Raw genomic sequence first — 16,513 nt, 5'->3', positions numbered from 1 at the left:
TCTGGTACACAAAAACTAGCCAGCAGTGTGCTCTTGCAGCGCAGAAGGCCAACTGTATCCTGGGCTGCATTAGAAGAGGGATGGCCAGCAGAGAAAGGGATGTGATTGTCTCCCTCTATTCTTCCCTTGTGAGGCCCTATTTGGAGAACTGAACACAGGCCAGGGATCCCCAGCACAAGGAAGACATGGAATGGGTCCAGAGGAGGGCATAAAGATTATCAGAGGGCTGGAGCACCTCTCCCGTAAAGACAGGCTGAGGGATTTGAGCTTGTTAAGCCTGGAGAAGAGAGGGATCTGGGAAGATATCATTGCAGCCTTTCAGTACTTGAAGGGAGCCTACAGCAAAGCTGGGTAGGGACTCTTTATCAAGGAGTGTAGTGAGAGGACAAGAGGGAACCATTTTAAACTTAAAGAGGGGAAACTTAGGTTAGATGCCAGAATGAAATTTTTTACTCAAAGGATGGTGAAGCAGTGCTTTAGGCTGCCCAGAGAAGCTGGAAGTGCCCATCCCTGGAGGAGTTCAAGGACGGGTTGGTTGGGGCCCTGGGCAGCCTGAGCAGGTGGGTGGCAGCTCTGCTATGGCAGGAGGGTTGGAATGAAATGGTCTTTAAGATTCTTAACAACACAAGCCATTCTGTAATTCTATGATTCTATACATACAGTGAGAACAGAGGGCAGGCAAGTCTGATGACCATGGCAAAAGCCCTCCCTACTTGGTTCCACTGACTCTATTCAGTGTCATTCTTCCTACATGTGCCAGTGCTTCTCTCCTGATGGTTTTGAGGATGTCCTCTGCTAACAAAGCAGCTGTGAGTACCATATACTGCAACTATCCTGCTCAGGAATTTATCTGCACTGAATTTTGTTGAAAGCTTTAAATAAGCAATAGCATATTGAGCAGTTAAGTACTCAACAACATTTTAAATATCTTGTTTACCATGTGTTACATTAGAGAGCCACTTTTTAATGCCACATTCAAAGAGGTGTGTAAGTCAGCATGCACTGAGATAATTGTTGCTCATTAGCACTGCAAATGTACTGGAGGTGTACTGAGAAGCCTGCCTGCCACAATAAGTGGGGAGGCATTGCCAATAGCAGCAGCACAATTAAAGATAAAGCTAAAACAGAACTCTGTATAAGTCAGGCTTGTCTGAGCAGCAAACTCTTCTGAAAATCTAGCTGGAAGAAAAGGCTTTTGTTTCAGGATGGTATAATGAGATCACTTAACAGCATAAAAAAAAAAGAATACATATTAGTTTAACTCCACAGAACACAAAAAAATAATAGTATGAATACCTGGAATTAAGAACAGAAATTCTTGTCTTCCAGGTAACCAGTGTATCTGACTTCAGAATCTCTGCATACAAGCAGCTTTGTTTACTTCAAAACTGTCAAGGTCATAATGTCTTAATAAAAAACCTTTTGAGATCATCATCTCATTTTATAGGTTATTCCTTGAATGTTCTTAGGAAATGGTCTGGCTTATGGCATGGAATCTCATTAGAAACAGAATTCTATTGACTGAAATAGATTGTAAATAAATTTGAGCACCAGCAGGCTGTTTCTTGTCAGAGCTCACATGTACTTGTTGGAACCTTATTTTGCAGAAATGCTGACACTTGCAGTTCCTGCTCATGTCAGAAACACTTTTTGGTGCAAAAACATTTTGAAAATCAGGTCAAATGGAGTTTTCAGTATTGCAGGCCCCATTTCAAGAGCACCATGTTGGAGTGGTATGGCCATAGGGAACCTGCTCCCAACACATCTGTTCTGTGCTCCATTACAACAAATTGCTACTTGTCACTGTCAGCGTATGGATTGCTTATTTTTAATTGGGTAGTGAATTCCCATTAAAATTGCCAAGTTTCCACTATCCCACCAGTCTTCCCCTTCTGCATCCTTGCATTTCCAACTTGCTTATAAATTTATTCTGAGCTAGCTGTATCCTAGAACTGTACCTGTGGCACAAAATGTGAATGGACTGCTTCTTAAGGGGCTTCTGAAGAAAAAGCAAGCCAAGGAAAGTGAGAAAAAAAGACCTGCTCCTCTTCATGGAAATGTCTGATGCACTGAAAACAAGGAGAGCAGCGGGCAATCTCAGCTTCTCTTCAGCAAGAGTGCCTGTGCTCTTACAGCCTAATGGCTTTGCCAGAATGTGCTGTAAGGTTATCGCTGCCGTTTCTCATTCCCCCTTTCTGCTTGTTTGCTTTTGTGTTCCGTGATTTGTTTGTTCGATTTTCTTTTGCTTTATGTTGACTAAATGGCCATATATAGATATTATTTCTTTCAATGACATTACTGACTTTCTTTCATTGGCTGATGCAGGATTAACCACTAAGGTAGGAATTCCCAGGAAATTACAGACATTTCTGAATGTAAGCAAATTGCACTCAAGCCATCAGCACCTGGAATAAAGTGGAAAGCTCCCAGATGCTTAATAAGAGGAAAGCTATATTTTTGTCATGAAAGGCCTGAAAGAGAAGAAAACTCCACTGATCAGGCTAGTTTAATCCCAGGAAAAGGTAGTTGCTTTCTGGATTAACTCCAAAAAATGATGAGAAATAGGGATGAAAGCAACTTCAGGAGGAGTCTCAAATATCAAGGCAAGATCAGCCAGACTTGAAGCTCCTGGGAGAGCTCCCTTTCCATGCCTTGCTATCCCAGACATCGGGGATCTTTCTCCAGAAGACAAACAGGACTTCCAGTACTGAACACTTAATTTGAAACCCTTCCTTCTTGTTTTACTCACTGTAGTCTTGGAAAATTCGTTTCCCCTTTATTCTTGCGGTATTTGCTGTCTCCAGATCTTTGTACCAAGGATCCTGCTCCAGGACAGTGCTGTCTGTGTCGCTGCTCCCTCTGCAGCTGAACACTGCCAAAAGTCTCCTTGCTGCAGCTTTTAACAAGATCCCTGCAGAAGATTTAGGAAGACCTTTGTTTCAGGCCTGCATGCTGCAGACTGCATGCAGATAGCTGCAAGCTATCAGACACAGTGTCAGATAGATGTAGAAAAAGTGCAAATACACCTCAATACACTTCAGCTCCTCTACCAAATCAACACACATTTTCATTGGCTTTTGGCTTCTTTGCATAAAAACTGTAAGTTTTGTGGGCAAGGCAGGTGGAGAGAGAGAGAGCACTTAGAGCCAAGTATAGTGGCAGCTTATTATCTTGGGTTATCACAAAACTGTGCTTTTAAGTATTTTAACCATGATAAACGTATATCTGAAACAGATGGCAATCATTTAAAATTTAACTCAGTCTCAGCCAGCTTGCAGCATACATATTGTTTCCTGATGTCAAATTGTGATCTGGTGCCTTCTTACTTTATTCTTGAAAAAGAGCTGAGTATGCATCTTGAATGGATTAATTTCACTTCATATGTAAAGCTAGAAAATTGTCCATAGAGCTAATCTATATGAAAATGAAAACTGTTCTCTTGGTAACAGCTCTTTCCTCTAAATTCTATATTTTCTTTCATTATTATTATTTTTTGAATTCTAAGAATCTATTTTTACACTACACCTGAGTTATGTGGATTTGCATTCTTGTTTTTTGTTTTAACTACAACTACATTTTTGGGACTCAGAAAGCAGCACTCTGTGTGAGCCCTCCTTCACAACATTTGATTAACAGTCCCAGAGCTGTACTGCCATCATAGAAGAAAAAATGCTTTATTAATGCACAAAGTAACAGACTTCCAAACAGCAGGGTCTCCAAAGGGACAATGTAGTTGAGAGTTTGATCTGTTGAGATGCCCATCTCTCACCTGAAGCCAATCTGATATTGATAAACTCTACCATTTCCCATGTATTCAACAAATACCAGTGGCCTCTGCTTTTATTAACCTCCTGTCACCATTTTAACTTCATCCTACACCAGGTATCATCTATTCTCCTGATGCTCATGGACAGTTTTGAGCTGCCACAGGCTGCTGCTGTGGACTTGGATTAAATTGGGAAGAATGGGGTTGATTGATCTCACCAGTCCTGATGGGGCAGGCATTGCTCAGGTGCACAGCAAATGACTGGAGAGCAGAATCATGAAAGAGAGATGGGGGAAAAAAGTTAAGCTTGAGGAAATAAGTAAAAGACAAACAATAATAAACTCCAAATAAAACTATTGTAAAATAATTAACCGAAGTGGTTTGGTATGGGGAAAGAATAAAGCCTGATATTTCAGTGAACCCTTATCCAAAGCACTTCCTAATCATTGCAAAGAAGAAGCAGCGTATGATATGGTTTCTCTCACTTTGCGGGCACAATGTGAGGATGGGGGTATGTGGGTGGTGAGTTTGCCTGAGATCCTGCAGGAAACCTGTGCCCCTGATGAATGAGCAGCTGTGCTGAATCCCAACAGCAAGTGAAGGCATCATTGCTAGGGTGAGCATAGCTGAGTTTCTACATTTTTCTTCTCCTATGTAAGCACAACTTATAGCAAGGATCCCTGGTGCTCCCAGGTGCTTTCAGTACCTTCCAGCAGAAGATAAGACTGAGAACAGGATGGGCCAAGAGCAAAACAAACCACTGAGCACAACAATAAAGTAAAAATAGAAATAGTAGTCCTGAGGGAGGCAAGGCCCTGAATTCACACAGTTAGACTCGTGCAGCCTTCAGCTCAGGAAACTGGGAGAGGGCCGAAAAGATGTGCTCTTCCTCTGCTGCTTTATTGCATCCTGCTGGCGGCAGATTCCATCTCTTCAACAATATGGATCTGGTGAAGGAGACAGAGCAATAAGAATTTGTGTGGGGAGAATTATTAAATTCTGCTCCCTTTCATTTTCTTGAGCTATTACGTAGCAGCAATGGTGAGCCAAAGATCAGAGTTTTTTAATTTTTTGTGAATCAGTTGCAGCCAAAAACTAAAAGGTGAGCGTAGTAGTCTGAAGCCCAAAACCCTTTAAACTATTCTAGAACAGTTCTTGGGTGGGATGCTTGGTAGAGGGTGGTTATGGCCTTGAAATGGGATTTGCATTTACTCCTTTAATCCTTTCCTGTTACTGAGGCTTTTGTAGAGTTGCATCTTTAGGTGATGAGAGATCAGGTGATTTTATTCTGCTTCTTCTATATAACGAGACATTTAGATATTTTATTTCCTTGGGAATGAGGCATCTAAGTAGTTGGGGGCAAACATTTGCAAAGATAAATCTTTCCTGCATTTACAAAATTTCTGTTCAATCTATCCGCAGCTAAGTGCCATCATCTGCCCTGATTCTTGCTGTTCTCAGCAACATGTCCTGTAGTACTTTGCTGAGTCTGCAAGCTCAGAATCTCCCCTTTATGTAAGAACTACCTGCTGTGTAGCTTAGAAAGTAATGTGCTAGTGTGTGGGTAGCAGGACCTTCTTCTGCTACCATCTGCACAGCAGGGTGGAGAAAGTCAGGTATACCCTCAGAGTAGAGAATTTTCTCTTAACGTGGATCCAGGCTCTTCTCAGTGACATCCAATGATATGACAAGGGGAAACAGGTACAAACTGGAACATAGGACATCCTAAATAAACATGAGAAAAAACTTCTTTACAATAAGGGTAACAGCCTGTTCTAGTAACAGAACACTAGAACAGGCTGCCCAGAGAGGTTGTTGAATGTCTCCTTCTCTGGAGACATTCAAAATACACCTGGATGCATTCCTGTGTGACCTAATCTAGGTGTTCTTGCTTCAGCAGAGGAATTGGACTAGTCCAACCTAAATCACCCTTCTTTGTTTTCAAATCATTCTTCTTGTCCTATTACTGTTAAGCTGTAAATTTTCAGTACTAAATTGTCTGGCTTTAAAACATGTGCTCACTTGCACCGCTTCTGGAGAGTGCGTTTTGGCAGTAGGTTTGGCTTTTGTAGCACATCCTTCTTAAGGACTGATCTGACAGGGCAGAGGTGAGCTGCCTGTGCTATGTCCCCCTGCTCCCTGACAGCTCCAAACACACCGTAACATTTGCAACTGGCAGCTAACCTGAAGCAGTCTGAGGAAAATGATCTCAAAGAAAACAGATCCCTGTACTTGTGAAGGTGGAAAATAACTGTAAACTCGTCTTCTTTGGGGAGTAAAGTGTAAAAATAGTCAGGACCTATTAAGGTGGAACAGATCAAGAAAACTTTGGCAGTTTTACTACATATCTGTGTTTTCTCACACTCCGAATTGCTGTTTTCTCACTTTAATGGCCAGATCTGTTTCTTCACTAGAATTTCAGCAGTCAGAAAAATGAAGGCACACAAAATCATGCTCTGAATTTGCTCCATCTGCTGGCTTCTTTGCCTCTGCACTCCAACTTCAACCCTGGACTTTCACCATTCAGTCACTGAGATGCCTTTCAGGTTTGACTCGGTTCCGGAAACTCTCTCTCTCTCATCTTGTCTGATTTATTAATCTCAATTTCAATTAAATTGTATATATTGTGTTATCTTGTATTCCAATATTATAGTAAAATAAGTTTTCCTCCATAGATTGTTGCCGCTGCTCTTTTCCTCCCTTCCTTCCTTCCCTTTTTTGTGGGACTGGGATGGGGGGGGAGGGCAGGGGCCTGTCGCCCCTGTCACAGACATAGATTGATCTGGTCAACTCCGTGACATTATGTCTCTAACTTCTAGCACATGTTAGTTTGGCTTCATTTTCCAGCCACTGATTTGGTAACATCATGTCTATAGTCATCTTAAACCCCACTTATTTCTTCATGAAATGTGTTGTAGCCATGTGACCTTTTTTTATTATCTAATTCTTGTGGTCACTTTGTTAGCTTGTTTCCTAGGATAGTGTTTTTCAGTCTGCTGGTCTGGCTTATATCTCTTCTTCCTTCATGTGAAAATCCGCTGTTTTGTGTGAAAGCCATTTTCACTGAGTAAGTCCAGCTCACCAACTGAGTGAAATCGTTCCGGTTGTCAGTTTTAGTTTGATCTCCATCTATTTTGTTTTGTCTTAGCCACAAGTTTTAGCACCAGTGATTTTATACTTATTTCTTGGTCCATTACAATAATGGTGGCTACTGCTGGACTTGACCAGAAGCACTCAAGATAAATCACTGTTCAGTGATGATTCCTCACTAAAAAACAATTTTGAAATATGTGGTCATATAGACTTTTCTACAGGAGTGCCAGAGATTTTAAAACCAGTATGTTGTGTTTCAAAACTGACTGCATTACACCGTTGGATGAAGCTTAAGTTTAAGGTCATATCTGTTATTAGAATTTCCAAAATCATGAAAGGTTACATACGTGCATGCTATTTTTTAGCAGCTGAGCTCCTCAATGGGTGAAATCAGATTGTCTTACACTAATCATTTTTGTTTAGGATCCCTTGAATGAAGTCTGGGTAGAAGAACATTTCAGCAGTTACACATATTACTGCCTTCCCTGAAAATAAATTGTTTTCACATGGCTTAAGAGAAGAAGATGAAACAAAAATTTAACTGCAACTTGTCCCTTGCTTTATCTTTCCTGTTAACATGGGAAAATTATTTAAACATCTGAGTTATTTTCTCAGTTTTATGGGTAGTTGCTTGTGAGAAATGATTCTGACCTTTATTTGCCTGCAGAACAGGTGGATTTTTTTCCAGTGTGTTTTTTGGTTAAATTCACTCATGCTGGCTCATGAAGGGAACACAAGAGCGAGTCACTCTGATGCTGCTTCTTGCTCTACTTACTGTCAGACTTCACATGATTGATTCTGATGGCACGTTGACTAGCTCTGATTTAGACAAATGCAGACTTAGACATATCACTACATTTATCTATCTATCTATCTATCTATTTATTTATTTACTTACTTACTTATGTATTTTCCTGGGGAACGCAGTAGTGAGGAACTCCAGAAACTGAAATAATTTATTTTCCATCCAAACAGGCTTTATGTGGGATGTGTTTCCAACAGGAAAGAGGGTTCTGTCAGATTTATTGCCTGGATGCACAGTTTACATTCAATTTCCTTTTCCCATCATCACACTGGTTTATTTCCATAGAAATAAGGAATAATCTATGACTAAAGCAGAAACTAGAGATCCAGACTCTTAGCATGCCTTCTATCACCGAGGTAACTCCTCCTGCTTAAAGTGGAGACAAGGCATACAGACAGAAGATTTCTCAAATAATAAGAAGAAGCAAATCTGGGCTGGAAGGAAGAAAAGACCAAGTGCCATGTGATTCATACGTTCCGGTTTGTGAGATACCTCTTTGGGCAGATAATGCAATGATTTACTAGAGACACTCTAAGGCTAGCTTGGTTTCTGACGGAAGTTAGGGAATACTACTTTTCCAAAAGAGTGGTCAGGCACTGGAATGGGCTGCCCAGGGAGGTGGTGGAGTCACTGACCCTGCAGGTGTTCAAGGAACGTTTGGATTTTGTGTTGAGGAACATGGTTTAGTGAGAGCTATTGGTGGACAGTTGGACTGGATGATTTTGTAGATCTTTTCCAACCTTGGTGATTCTATGAAGTTAAGTTGTCTCTAGGACGCTTTGGCATGATGGATTGGTAATGGAAAGTGCTCCTTGGCAAGGCAGCAGATGACGTTTGGAACAGGGGCTGAACTTCTAGTCAAAAGAATAGGCAAGTTGCATTCTACTGACCTTCCAGTTGTAGAAGTTTAGGTTAAATCCTCATTTTGATATATCATTTTTTACTTTCAATAGAGCATCAGAGAGCCTCTCTGATAGCTTGTAAACCTATGTCACACACAATCTGACTTCAAGAGCTGTCACTGGGGATGAAATCTCTTCTAGAACGTTCCTGCGAAATAAATATTTTATCTTTGAATATAAACCTTCCAGGACAAAGAGAACAGCTGGAGTTCATTGTTTTCTAACTTATGACAAACACTCCTCATTGTATTTTGCAGTACTAGCTTAACTTTCCTTACTTCCTGAGGAGAGAAAACATTACATCTGTCTTCCTGATCAGGTTGCAACAATTTATTCATTTCCTAGGAATGCTAATTCTGTGCCTTTCTTCTTTCAGTTTTTATAGTGAAATCACTTGTGAAAAAGTCTGGGAACAACCCATAATATTTTAAAGCAATTCACATTTTGTATTTCATTATGCTGTCTCATTGCTCAGCTACCTGAGAGAATCCAGATGATGACGTTACGAAAGAGAGCCTTTATTATGAACATAATGACGCTTGTGTGTGTATATAAAAACTTGTAGCAGTTAAATACATCTCATAGGCTGTAAAGCTGGTGTGCTAATCTGAAGCAGCAGGTTGTTTTGGCCTCTGCTTCTTTTCTCTGAAGCTTTATCATCATATGGATGTGTTCAGTGTTAGCACAACTTGCAGCAGCTCTTCTTGCTAAGCAAGCAAGACTACTTTGAAACAAACCTGAAATGTGACTGGGATTTTCATTTTTCCACCAAGGTGCTTAGACATTGGCAGAATTATGGGGGGAAAAAAACTTTTTAAGATGAAAATTGCATCCAGTGAGCCTGCAGGCAATTTGACTAACTGTGCTGCCATGTAGTGCCTCTCTCAACCTTATTAGGACTGCCTCCTCTGATATATTATTACAACCAAAGGAATTAGTTGTTGAGCTGGACATTCTGTTAAACTGAGCCCTTATAATGTTTCTTTGAACTGATTAATAACAAATTTAAGCAAAAGCAATTTGTCTGTTGGAAAAGCTATGTTTACTTTAGAAAGAGGTCAATTTTGCATGGCCCAGGTTTTTGCCCATCTGTCTATATATCTGTCTTTCTATTTTGCCTCAGTATAATGCAAGATCTGCCAGTTTGCCCAAAGTGGATACAGAACCAGACTTGTTTGAAGAGTTTAACTGAGATTCCCTTGGGTCTTAGAGAGACTCTATTCTTCCTCCTCATTCCCTGCCTGCCTCAAACAAGAAAGTGATCTTTGCCTTGCTTGCACAAACTAAATGTTCATAAGAATGCCACCCTGTAAATAATATGATTCTTCCGCCTTGTGCAATTTCTATCAAATTAACAAGCTGTGATATTTTCAGTAAATATTTTGCAAATCCGACAGACACATGGCCAGTTGTTTGCATATTGCTGTGGGGCAAACTGAGCTGTCTGCAGCTGCTGGCAGAGAGAACGAGGAAAGCAGAGGTCTGAAGCAGTGATTGAAAATGACTCCTGCCACTTTTGGCATGAATTCAGGGTACAGTAGTGCTGCGCTTGGGATGTGACATTGCCTGTTTTCTGGGTCTTGAGGTCTTCCATTTCACCTGACACTGCCTCAGCAATCATGAGTCAGCCACTGTAGCTTGCTGCAGCAAATAGGCACTGCTCAGCACTATCTGTTTAACACTCTGTTCTTCTTTGCCCCAGTCCCCTATTATTTGTTTAAAGAGATGCTCTGGAGTTCACTTGGGGACTTAAGACTTTTGAAACACTGTCAATGAATTGAAGACACGGTTTCTTACAGGAGATTGTTTATCTCTCTGACTTTGAGGATGCATTATTCATGTGCATTACAGAGCACAGAAGAAGGTGAGTGAAGCTTGGAGGAACTGAGGGACTTTCAGATTGTAATACCATGTCATTAACTTTAGGAAGTTATCAAATTATAGCCTGGGGGGGGGCTTTTCTTGCCATTGGTCTTCATGTAGTGACAATAGAATGGAACAGAATAGTTGGAAAAGACCTTCAAAGACCATCCAGTCTCAATTGCTGCCCATTTCAGTGCCAACCAAAAGGTAAATCTCATTATTGAGGGCACTGTACAAATGCTTCTTGAGCACTGACAAGCATGGGGCATCAACGACCTCTCTAGGAAACCAGTTTCAGGATCTGACCATCCTCATAGTAAACAAATGTTTCCCAATGCCCATCTGACCCTCCCCAGTGAAGATTAGTGTTGTTCCTATCCTGCCATTGGTGACCAAGAGCAGCTCCCTCAGTTTCCCCTCCTCAGATAGTTGCATAAATAAATAATCTTATAGAAAATATATACAGAAAATAAATAATTGTATAGAAAATGACTCTGCTTCTGCACATTCATCTTCACTGTTAATGCCAGATCTTTGCACCAATACACACTTATGATGTCTTGTGTTCATAGTGAAAAACAAAGCAGTCAGCCTGGTGAAGAGAATGAGAAATGCCATTGTGCTGTGCCACAAAAATTCCTGTGTGGAGCTCTGATAGCTATTTCAGCCCCAGCACCTCTTTGAGCCCTGTAGGCAGCACTCAGCCACTCTTGGTGACCTCCTTGTATTCATGTGCAGCTGTCAGATCAATGACCAGGGTTATATACGAAGCACAGCAATAGCTTTTAAAAAAAAAGTGCTATTCCCATTGAGGTCTTTGCAACACCTTTAACTGAGGTGGAGCTGTGCTTCAGTGAACTGCATCTGCACATCTAACTTCTGCCACAGCTCTGCAGGCAAGGTAAGAGGTGCATGCCACACTGCAGTTTTTCCTGCTTGGACAATCAGAGTCTTGGTCTGCTTTTGAAAAGAAAAATAAAGACCTGCGTGCACATTTTAGTCTGGTTCAACAGCCAGGCCCAAAGACTCCCTGCAAATTTACTCACCACAGCAAACCAGCTCTTTTATTTTTCATTCCGAGCCCTGAAATAGTAGCAACCTCTTATTTAATTTCCCTGGCAACTGTATGGAAGGGAATAGAGTATTCCCTGGCATAGATATGCAGAGCAGTAACTGAACCTCATAATGAGCAATTTCAAAATATCATCAGTCTTTCCTACTGCAGGATATTTTTTCCTCACTTCTCCCACAAAATCCTGCCTACAGTCAACTGTTTTTACACTCTCCCATTTGTTCCCACACAGGTTCCCTAACAGTTGATTACCACTCTGGTCAGACCCATTGGTCTGCTGTAGCTGTTTTGTAACACCACCAACACATTACATCCATGAACCTGAAACTTACTTTATAGCTACATGCAGGAGCCTCAGGCCATAAGCTGAGCCCAGCCCTGATACGGCAGCTTGAAAAATCTCTACCAATGACTTTTAGGCTATATCATAATACATGCCTTGCCTGCACTCACATTATTTAAAATACTTGTTTTTATCTCCAGGGCGCATTCAGTCTGCTGTAACACTCTGCACTCAGCATGGCACTTGATGATATTTGACACTGATTTATGAGATCTGAGGTTAGGACAGCCTGACCATTTGAACAAAATGGACCATTGTGTTCCACCCATTTGTTCCTATGTTACTGGGGAATGTGACTCAAATGTTTTTGAGTCAAAAGCACAGAGAGCTTTACCCTCTCTCTTGGCATTTGTTGCTGTGGGTGTAGGCCTCTTCTCCCAGATAACTAGTGATAGGATGGGAAGTAATGGCTTTAAGTTGCACCAGGGAAAGTTCAGATTGGATATTAGGAAAAATTCTCAGAAAGAATTTTAAAGCATTGGAACAGGCTGCTCAGGAAAGTGATGGCTCTGGAGGTTTTCAAGAAAAGGGTAGAATTGGGGTCATTATTTAGTGAGCATGGTTGTGATGGGAGGACGGCTGGAGTAGATAATCTTAGAGGTCTTTTCCAACCATAATGTTATTATGACTCCAGGATTCCTCACTTTACCCATGTGCTTAAAATAAGTGTGTCTATTTTCTCACCTGAGGGCATGAAAGATTACTCACTTGACATTGACTCTCAGTCATTGGTTCCCACTGTGATGGGCACCATGGGGACATGAAGCATCCCATGGAAGCTAGTGGTTTTCCCTTCAGAGGGAACCTGGTCATGAAATCCCTCACAGTATGTTGAAGACAGCAGTACATGAGGAGTTGTAGTGTTCTCCTATGAAGAAACTGTAACTCCTGAAGTCTGAGGTAAGCCCAAGATGCAAAGCTTTGGTATCTTCTTGAAGTCAAGATTGTCTCATGAACACCAGCCAAACCAAAATGTATGTTGGTTGCAGTGCAGCCTTCCCTGGAGTTAAATCATTAACAAAACCCAGTGTTAGCTATTATGTTATTTGTTCCTCTTTCCTGCTGTAGATGTGGGCTTTTTTCTCACTTGTCTCAGCCTGAAGGGAGTTTGAATTCACTTATTATAGTAGAAAAAATATATTTCCACTACAGTTTGTTAAGATACTCCTCACTTACTTCAGGAATGTATACCACTCCTCTTACTGATTAACAATAATTTTTTAATCTGCAAGAAATGCTGAGACACCCAGCAGCTCCTACACTGTTTGTTTTAAGGCACAGCTCTCAGTTGTTATCGCAGACCAAAGGCAGCAGTACAGTTGCTCTGGAAGTTCTATCCACTTGGCAATGGCTGCAGGAATCCAGGGCTTGGGCTGGGATGGAAAGAGTCTGAAACCAGGCAGTACTGTGCATGTTGCTGAGAATCATGGTTTTTCTGTAGTCTTCTAGTCCCTGGTACTAAACTTAGCCCTTCTGGCAACTCAGTGCAGCCCCTGCTGAAGGATGGACTTGGACAATAATTCATGTCTGCTCTCTGCATCCATTTTTACCTCAGAAGAGAGGTCAGAGACCAGTGTGGTCATGCTTCCAAAACTGACATTTTTGTTTTATGCCAACACAAGGCTGTGTAGAACAAATTGCTCAGGACTATCAAACAGCATGGTGAAGTGAAACCAGACCAATATAATTATATGCCACATACACTTATCCATCTGTATAAACAGAGAGTGCTTCCTGGTTTCTTTTCCAGACCTATCAGCACAAAACATCAAAAGGCACAGCCACAAAAGAATTCCTGATCAATGTCAAAAATACTGACTTGCCAATACCATCTTTGCAAACAGATCTGACTGCCTTCTGTCTTGGTGAGACCAAGTTATCTGCACTCAACACTTGACCAGCTTTCTTCCCTCCTGTTTTCTTGTTGCTCTTCTGACACTTACCTTCTGTCTTCACTGTATAAACTTGCCATTGTTATTAATGTCTTGCTCCTTGTTCCTTCCTGGCTTTACTTTATATGGAAAGAACAGAGAAGCTGCCCCCCTGAAAAGAAATAAATGTTATTGCAACAAGGGGAAGAAAGCTCCATGGCTCCCGGGCTGCAATCCGTGCAGAGGAGCTGCACTCCCCACGTTGTCCTCGTTCTTCTTGGAGAGTCAGACAAGGCAGCCAGAGTCCTCAGGCTACCCACACTGCACAAGCTGCAAAACCTGGGAAATTGTGTCAAGAATCTCCCAATACATAAGGCAGATGACTGTGTTACAACAATATCATCCTCCTCTGGGCTCATTCTGCTTGTAGGTGACGGGTACAGACAGATACAGCCTTATAATTTAGTGCATATGTGTCTAAGTGTGGTGCCAGAGAAATGCTGTATGCACCAGAAGTTGTGCCAAAAGCTGGTGTGTCTGATTGCCTGTGAAATTAAAAACAGAGGTTTCTCTGGGTTGGACTGCTGTGAGATACACACAGCTCCACGTATTGGATGGATTAAGTCCAGAAAAGAATCTCAGAGCACAGGGCAATGCGGATGAAATGCCAGAAAGATATTAATATATTGGGGATCTGAGAAAGCAGGAAGGTTTACATTTATTCTGTTGAAAAAGCTGTTATGATAACTCAGATATATGTCTAGGCTATGCTGTGTAAAAGGCACAGCTTTATTGATGAGACTGAATATCAGCCAAAACAGTCTCATTTCTATATACCTTACCAAAGCAGGTTATAACAGTTGATGCACGAATCATCAGAAATGCTAATCTCTGCTGAAGCAACCAAAGTTATGACTCCATGGACCTTTATTCTGCTGCAATGATTGCTAAAGTGCCCCCTTCTTTCTTTTCACGTCTCTCTCCTACACTGCACTTCCCTCCTCTGTTGGGTCTGGCACAACTGGTTGTACAGTCATGCAATGGACTAGACCAGAGAGATTATCCGTCTGAAAGCCAACTTGTTTTTACCTGACCATGTTTCTTTTCTTCCAAACCAAAACATTGACTTGGTGCCTGATCTGGGAAAACAAACCCTTGCACCAGTACAATGGAAGAGGCATTAAGTCGGGGAAGAGCCCCTAGAGGAATGTAGTGTGTTGTGTAAACCTTAGTAGCACTGCTCTCAAAAGCAAGAAAATTATTTGTGCAACATCTCTAGTCTCTGAAACCATGACTAATGGTAACACTGTCCCAGCACATGATCACATTTGTAGATCCAACCAACATGTACTGAGAGATGCTAATGGTCCCTGCTCCAGGGCCTTGCTTGTCTCGCTATATCGGTAATTATCTCTGAAGTTATTATGCCATAAATAAGTAATGTATGCAAATTTATGTATGCTCAGAGGGTGATATAATCTGTCAATTTGTATTCACTTGCTGAAGCATTAAGATCAGCAGCAGCCATCTGGCCAGGTGGGATCTTACAAAAGCATCATTATGTTTCCAAATCAAAGCAAAAATAGGTGAACTTCCCTTATTGCAGGAGCCAGAGAAAAACTGGTGCCATAATCAAATTAAGAAGAAAAGGGATAGAGGTGAGAGAAAAAGGCATAAAGTAACTAATTATTTCAGATGACCCAGCTTTCTCTCTTTATTAAGGGCTGCCAAGTTCATCCTTGCTACCAACCTCCTCCTACAGCATCAACCACAGTGAGTGAGTGTTCCTCTGTCAGGCTGCAGGGGCTGTCAGTGGGGACACCAGTTCTAAGTAAAGCTTTCCCACTGAAAACTCTTCCCTTCAAAGATGGGGAAGAATTTTGTGTTGTGGGACATGGTTTAGTGAGAGCTATTGATGATACGTGGATGGTTGCACTGGATGATCTTGAAGGCCTTTTCCAACCTTGGTGATTCTGTGATTCTGTGCCTCAGCCCCCTTTTTCTACTTTCATCTCAAAGACCTCCATCAGATGCATTTAGAGCAGTACTTTGGCTTCTACTTTGTAAGGGTATGTTAGTTGTAGCCCTTTGGCAAAATGCTGTTCTGTACTACTGGACAATAGAGGAAGAGACAGAAATGCTGTAGGAGAGGTATATGGACTCTGTAAGTAGCATGCTCCTTAGTCTTCTTAGGAAGTGTCTGTTCCCACAGGTAATCCAGTGATTTTGCAGTCCTGGTACTTCAGGCCAGTTGTCTATCATGCATCTATCCAAAACAAATAAAATATGGATGGACAGCACTGCTAATGAAAACGTAGCAAAAATTATGAGGAAACTCAAAGATACTCACATCCCTGTGTTATTCAAGTTAGCTGTTATTTTCGGTTTAAATTATCTACTTCTAAAAATACAGTTTTTTGAGGTTTTGTATGTCATTTTTACAGTTGTTATTTGTCAATAGAGAGAAGTGGGTCAGCACAGGAAGTGCCAGTGACATAACACATCTATTCTGCATCCAGATCTCTCTGTCGGTACTAGCTTCAAATTAATCACAAAAACAGTAAATTTTAACACCATAAAGTGTGATGATCTAGAATAATACACATCTACAGGATTATGCTTTCAAAGGAGAAGAAATGCAGGTGCTGTTTATTCCTTAAAGAATGACCCAATGATGCTGCAGCCATGGGAGCAGGCAGGCTGCTGTGCGTCAGTCCAGCTGAGAACCTCATTACCCATCTTTTGAAATATTTCAGCTGCAGAAGCAACACACTTACATAACACTCACTTCAGACAAA

This window comes from Centrocercus urophasianus, unplaced genomic scaffold (genome assembly GCF_019232065.1).
Source record: "Centrocercus urophasianus isolate 14NV4802_14NV808 unplaced genomic scaffold, USGS_Curo_1.0 seq_10, whole genome shotgun sequence".
NCBI classification, from domain to species: Eukaryota; Metazoa; Chordata; class Aves; order Galliformes; family Phasianidae; genus Centrocercus; species Centrocercus urophasianus.
This window is presented reverse-complemented; position numbering follows the sequence as displayed.